Below are 6,211 nucleotides of genomic sequence, written 5' to 3'. Positions count from 1 at the left end.
TGTCAATAATTTTCTATATAAATCCCTAAACACTAATCGTTACTTTTCCAATTGTTTAAGAGAAATTTGTTCTCGTGCCGGCATTTTTTTAATTAGATTATCTTTGACAAACTTCCTTTTTCGATTTCTAAACCATGATTTTTAAATATGCTTTGTATGAGTTTCTTGACTTTTTTAGATTGTGGTCCACAACCAAACGACCAAACCGTTATCCCTATAAATTCCAATATCATTATTGTTGTAATATCGTGAGATCTGGTAGAGTAAAAAAATTCCGACGAGCTCGCATACTTCCGCTCCGTCATACGCACGTGTAGTTACGTCAAAAAACCCACTTTTTATCAATGCTTGCCCATTGTTAAACAAAAATGACTTCCTAGCGTGAAAAATAACCTTTTTATATTTGTTGGTAATATTTTTGTGCGTCTCTGAACGCAAGTCTAATCGATTCAATGTGTTAGTTTTCCTTCATGGATTGATAGAAATGCGTGTTCTCTTTAACTGGCTCGTATAAGGTCGAAACCGCTGGATGACAGTGCGTTTTCGTAAATGCTTTTTGCCTAACTAAACTCTTAAATTTTTTCGTTAATCATCCTTAGCAGTTGATTTATGATCGTTGGAGGATTGTTTGATTTAGCATTTATGTATATGTTTATTATTTGGTTTCCTAAATGGGTATAATATACCAGTAGGCATGTCAAACGTAACGCTCAGAAAATCTGTTGTCGTAAGGTTAGAATGGTAATATCAAGACCCTCTGATTAAATGTTTTAATTTCTTTTTTAAGCTTTTCAAGCTATGGACCATTCGGATTGTATGTAAAAGCAAGTCTGTCGTCTCTGTAAAGGCCCACCTGATTTTTGTCTATTAACTTGGAAAGTAGACCAACAAGGTAGCATACCTCTGCACTGTGAACCCTCTAATGCTCTTTTAATATTGCTTTGCAATTCTTTATCTTGCCTATTCAATTCAAATGGATAAGTTGGTTGCATTTAAAGAGTTTGTTGATTATTTCCAAGACATATCTCGGCCAAGTTGGGGAAATGTTTCTGACAAAACTCTGAAATCCCCAAATTGTTACATAGTCTTTCTTTCATTAAAGTTTAATAATACTTACTAATAATTAGCCTGCTTATTTTCTTTAGGTGCAGTCTTTATTTTCAGACTTCCTATTTTAAGATTGATTGCTTTGGAATAACTTTTTAGCAATTCAAATCCATCTGTTAAGGGCAAATGCCTTCTTTGGAGGCTTATTGCAGTTGTTTATAATAAAAAAAACTTTCCTAAAAACAGATAAACACTTTCTTGCTTTTGCTTACACTTAAATTTCTGAAAGCAAATGAGTGTAGTTTTCGTTACTGTGGTTTTTGAACCAGTCACTTAAATCAACATCATGCTATTCATATGCTTTGTAATCTGCTACTTTTTGACTAACTGATGATCATAACCACCTGATAAGACCTGTTTCCTGAAACATTGCATTCACAAAATCCGTTTCTAACGTTCTAGCTTTTAAGAGCGAACATGAAAAAGAATGTCAGAGCAGAATGACAATTCTTCAATGCCTTGTAGATCTGATACAACATTGTTAAGGGCACATAAGACATTGAAACTTTCCCGCTCTTGAAAGCTTATGTTGATATTTTCTCCATTTTATTGTCTTTAACAGTTACTGAAGTTAAGTATTTCATACTACTCATAGGTGGGTTGGTGTATGGTGGTTTTAATTTTATTTGATTTTCAACATAATTCAAAATATCTTACTTATTACTATTTTACAGTAAACTTTCGTTTTGTATTTTTGTAATAAATCAACCTTGTGATGTTCTAAATGAGTTGGAAATGTAGATGATTTTGCTGTTTTGAATGATATAGTAGGTCCCTCTCCCAAGCCACTGTTCCTTATAAGAAATGAGGAAAGTTTTTGTTCTCTAAAAAGGCCATGCCTTCTTTAAACCTTCCTTCGTATGCGGAAGAATTTTGTGATTCCTCCTTCATATTCATCAGGATTCCATGACGCAACACTTCGTAATACTTCATCATTAAAAATGCAATATCTGTCCTTTCTCGCCATCTATACTGTTTTTGATCTTGGTATATGATCTCTGTTGTACGTTCCCCAAAAATAAATGCAGCCTCCATAATTGTGTTGTATGTTACTTTCTTAGGTGTTTTATTTGCATCATCATAACTACATTCATCTTGAGTGGTAACACTTTTGTCTTGCTCCATCCCACATTGAAAGCTTCTCGCGGACAACGAACGCAATCGGTCTTCACGTTTGGGGGGTTACGAAGTTTTGGTCTCAGTAAATCAAGACAAAATCGCAGTCTAATATTAGCACCTCTGAGCAAGTAAGTCCATTTCTTCAACTTCCCTTGACATCGACTGTACAATCTTCAATAGATAACTTTTTGGAAAGCGAAGAATTGTCAGGTGTCAACTCGTACTTCTGTCACTACTGCAATACTTACCAAACTGCAACAGTTAAAATTTTGGTTCTGCAATTAAAGTGCTTTGCCTATAACAAAGGTCTTGTGTCTAAGCTTAGTTCTCCTGTCACATCTTACCCAAGCACCGTTTCTATACCTATCACCATAGACAGTGAAGTCTCTTGTCGCCAGCACTACAACTTAAGGGTTGTAATTACCAAACAGGAAATTTAAACATAAAAGCATTTTCTCTAGAGGAGTAAACCTCTAGTTTATTTCCAAAGACCTAACATGTTGAGTTCATCATTGCGGTGGCTTGCCGCCTCTTTGTAATTTATTTTCTTATAACCAAGTGCATGATAAGTGGTTTTATTGCAATGACAGAGCAGTGGTCTCTTGCAAACAAGGCTTGCTAAATGGTGTACAACCTTACATTCTTTCCTTGAAAAGCTTAGGTAAATTGCAGTCAACACCACAACTTCCGGTTTATGTCAGCAAGTGGGTTTGACTATTCTTATTTCTTTATTTTTTTTTGTGGTCTTGTCTTTGGAGAGTGACGACTCCACTTATTACCCCAGTACCTCAGTCAAAATAAAAATTACGCCAGCAAGCGGGTTTGACTGTACCAGGTCCTATCTTTGGAGAGTGACGACTCGACTTATTACCCTAGTCAAAAACAAAAAAAACAAAAAAACAAAAAAAAAAAAAAAACTTATGTCAGCAAGGGGGTTTGACTGCACTGTCAAATAAAAAAAATTCTCAATAGGATTTAAGTCAGGAAAGCGTGGTGGAATAAGAGCTGACCTCCTACACTGTCTCTGGCCTATAGAGATATCCTCGAGTTCTGTCCAGGGCAGCCATCCATTAGTATGCGTTTATCTCTGGGGGATCCACACTATATCTTAAAGCTCCTTCAAATCACCCGCTGACAATTTCAGCCATTTTCGCACCTGTTATTGGCCCAAAGTATTGTTCGCACAACACAACTCCGTGATTATAAGAAATTGCCACCATAAAGTTTGCATTAACTGCGCCTTCTTTTGACCCCTTGGCAGTGCAGTGGAGGCTAAGGCCTTCTCCCTTGAGCACGCGTTTGGTCAATCAGGTTCGTTTTGTATTGGAATCCTTTGCCATCTAAGTACATAGCAATACCGTAAGTCCAAAAATAAGTTCCAAGTTACGACGTTTTGCCTTCTTGCAGAAATTCATTCTCTCCTTTAGATCTTTGGCGGTAAGCAGCCCTTTCTTACGCGCTTGCAAGTATACGTACCCAGCTCTGTAAAGGACTCTTTGCACTGTCAGCACTGAACATATTTTCTCCCTACCTCTCTCCAGTCGTACACTTGGAGCTGTGAATGAACCGTCTGATTCTCGAAGTTTGTCAAAGCTTCGCAAACCGTAAGTTTACTTTTTGTTTCTTTGTTCTGTTGTAGGAGTTTCAGGATAGATTTGTGGTATCTACCTCTTGTTCTGACACATCCGAGGTTGGTAATGATGTTGGTATCTGCGGTAAAATTCGTGGTGTTTTTGTGATTTTGTTTATTGATTTTGTTTATTGATTTTGTTACTTGGTTCGGAGGAGTGCAAACTGGTCGATGTTTGCATATAAGGATGTGCCGTTGAATCCCATTTGCTATTCTAAGTTCGTGGTTGCAATATGGATACGAATGTGTTGATAAGACTTTAATGTTTACCACAATAACTGAATAGTGTAAACCAGCTCTAAATAGAAATTATTTGTTAACGAGACCAATCAAAGTTATGAGTTACAACAAACTTGTTGAATGTACTGATAAACACTACCTTCTTTAAAGTTATTGGATGTATAAATTGACATTATCAGAAACATCAACTGACTTAGCTGGAGCAGATGGTGTATATCCTGATTTGCTCAGGCTGAATAGTCGTTTTGGTGGGGTCGACAACACAGATTTAGCAGCTTTATGTTTCCCCTAAGTTGGAGTTGTTGTGACTGAAGTAATGTGTTATCAACTGATGCATTGGAACGATTGTACTTTCACCTGAAAAATCAAAAATTAAAGATTGTATTTATATTCACTGAATAAATTCATGGGGGATGTATTTTTGTTGTGGTCTCTAATTTATAAACCTTTCATTAAAAAATGAATGTGCAAAATATTTACAAAAATTCAATTGTGCCTGGAGTACATATGAATACAGAGAAATATTAAAACAAATTATTTACCTTCAGCATGAGTGTGGTGATTTTTTTTTTTTTTTTTTATCTAAAAACGAAATTTGTCTTATTTATCATTGAGAAATGCGATAATTTCATAACGTACGCGGCCAAATTTTTCAATTTCTTACCCGACACAGTTTTGGTGTGTTTACTTCCCTTATGCACTCAAAATAAGATTAAAACATTATGATACATTTAAAGAATTTTTTTTGCTAACAAATCAGGAAACATTGAAAAAAATAACAGTTTTCTGAAACAATGTAATTGAATCATTAGGAAATGTGGAGCCTACTGCCTCAAAGATAGTTCATGTAACCTTTTTTCTTCCCTAGTTCTATCCCTAAAGCAACTACTCCTTCCAAAAGTACTTTCCCACTCACAGGTGGTAACTGTCCTAAGTCACCCAAAAGGATCATTAATACCACCAAATAATTTATCAGATATACCTGTAGCTTGTTTACATCTTCTATCCACCCATGCCAAGTCCTTTTCACTTATAACAGAGTACTCATCAGTCATAATATACTTTAGCCATACTTTCCTGTAGTTGTAATAATGCTGCAGATATACATATATGAGATATGCACCTAAGGCAATATCACGCAAGAAAGAATACGCTTTTTCCTTTTTAAAATTCTTTGCTACAAAGCGCTTTAAATATATGTGCCAAGACACCTTAAACTTGTTGTACCCTCAAAACGCTATTGCCCGAAAGTTTGTTTATCTTTTGGATATTGACATTTTGGGTGTTTAGCGGCACCAAGAGCAGGGCAAGATTAAAGTTGGACACTGAGGTATTTTTGCCATCATTTTTGATTTGATAGCAAAAATAAAGGACAATACTAAAAAGGTAAACATATTTTTAGTTGGATTCTAAGTAATAATTTAATGCAGAGCAAAACAATGAGTAAAAACTTCTGCATCTTTACGATCCACTAGTAGAGTCACTGACATACAGCAGGTTTCTTTGTTTACTTAAATTTGTTTTGCTAATTCAGTACTTTTGTTAGGTTAACTAGAAACTTTAAAAAAAGGTAAACATCACTATAATTTTTTTATAAGAAACACTTTATAAAACTGTGGACTCAAAATAATTTAAAGATACTTTTAAGAAGCTTTTAGGAAACTTTTTACCTGGCACAGGCTAAGAAACTATTAGGAAGCTTAGTGTACCATAACACTAATTTTTTCACATTTATTGCATCCAATAAAAAGTGTCCCATAATTGGATAAAACATGAACAACACAAACGTTTTGTATATTGTGTTTAATTGCTTATAATCGAGTGCACATGTCGAATACATGGTTTATTGGAAACTTGTGATTGGTTTTATTTGTCCAATTTATTTATTTTATTTAAAAAAAAGGTGTGACAGGTCTGGTGACATAACCTGTGACTTTTAACAAAAAGATAAAACTTTGGCGGTATTCTGTTCTTAAATTAAGTTAAATTAATAAAATCTTGTCCCATATGTGTTGTTATTATACACGGTTTTTTAAAAGAAAACCGTTTTTTGACCTGTGCCTTAATTTTCTTAGCAGAATACATGAATTACGTTAGGTTTCGTAAATATTTTCT

This window comes from Hydractinia symbiolongicarpus, chromosome 1, assembly GCF_029227915.1.
Source record: "Hydractinia symbiolongicarpus strain clone_291-10 chromosome 1, HSymV2.1, whole genome shotgun sequence".
Classification (NCBI taxonomy): Eukaryota; Metazoa; Cnidaria; class Hydrozoa; order Anthoathecata; family Hydractiniidae; genus Hydractinia; species Hydractinia symbiolongicarpus.
Note: the sequence above shows the minus strand (reverse complement) of the source record.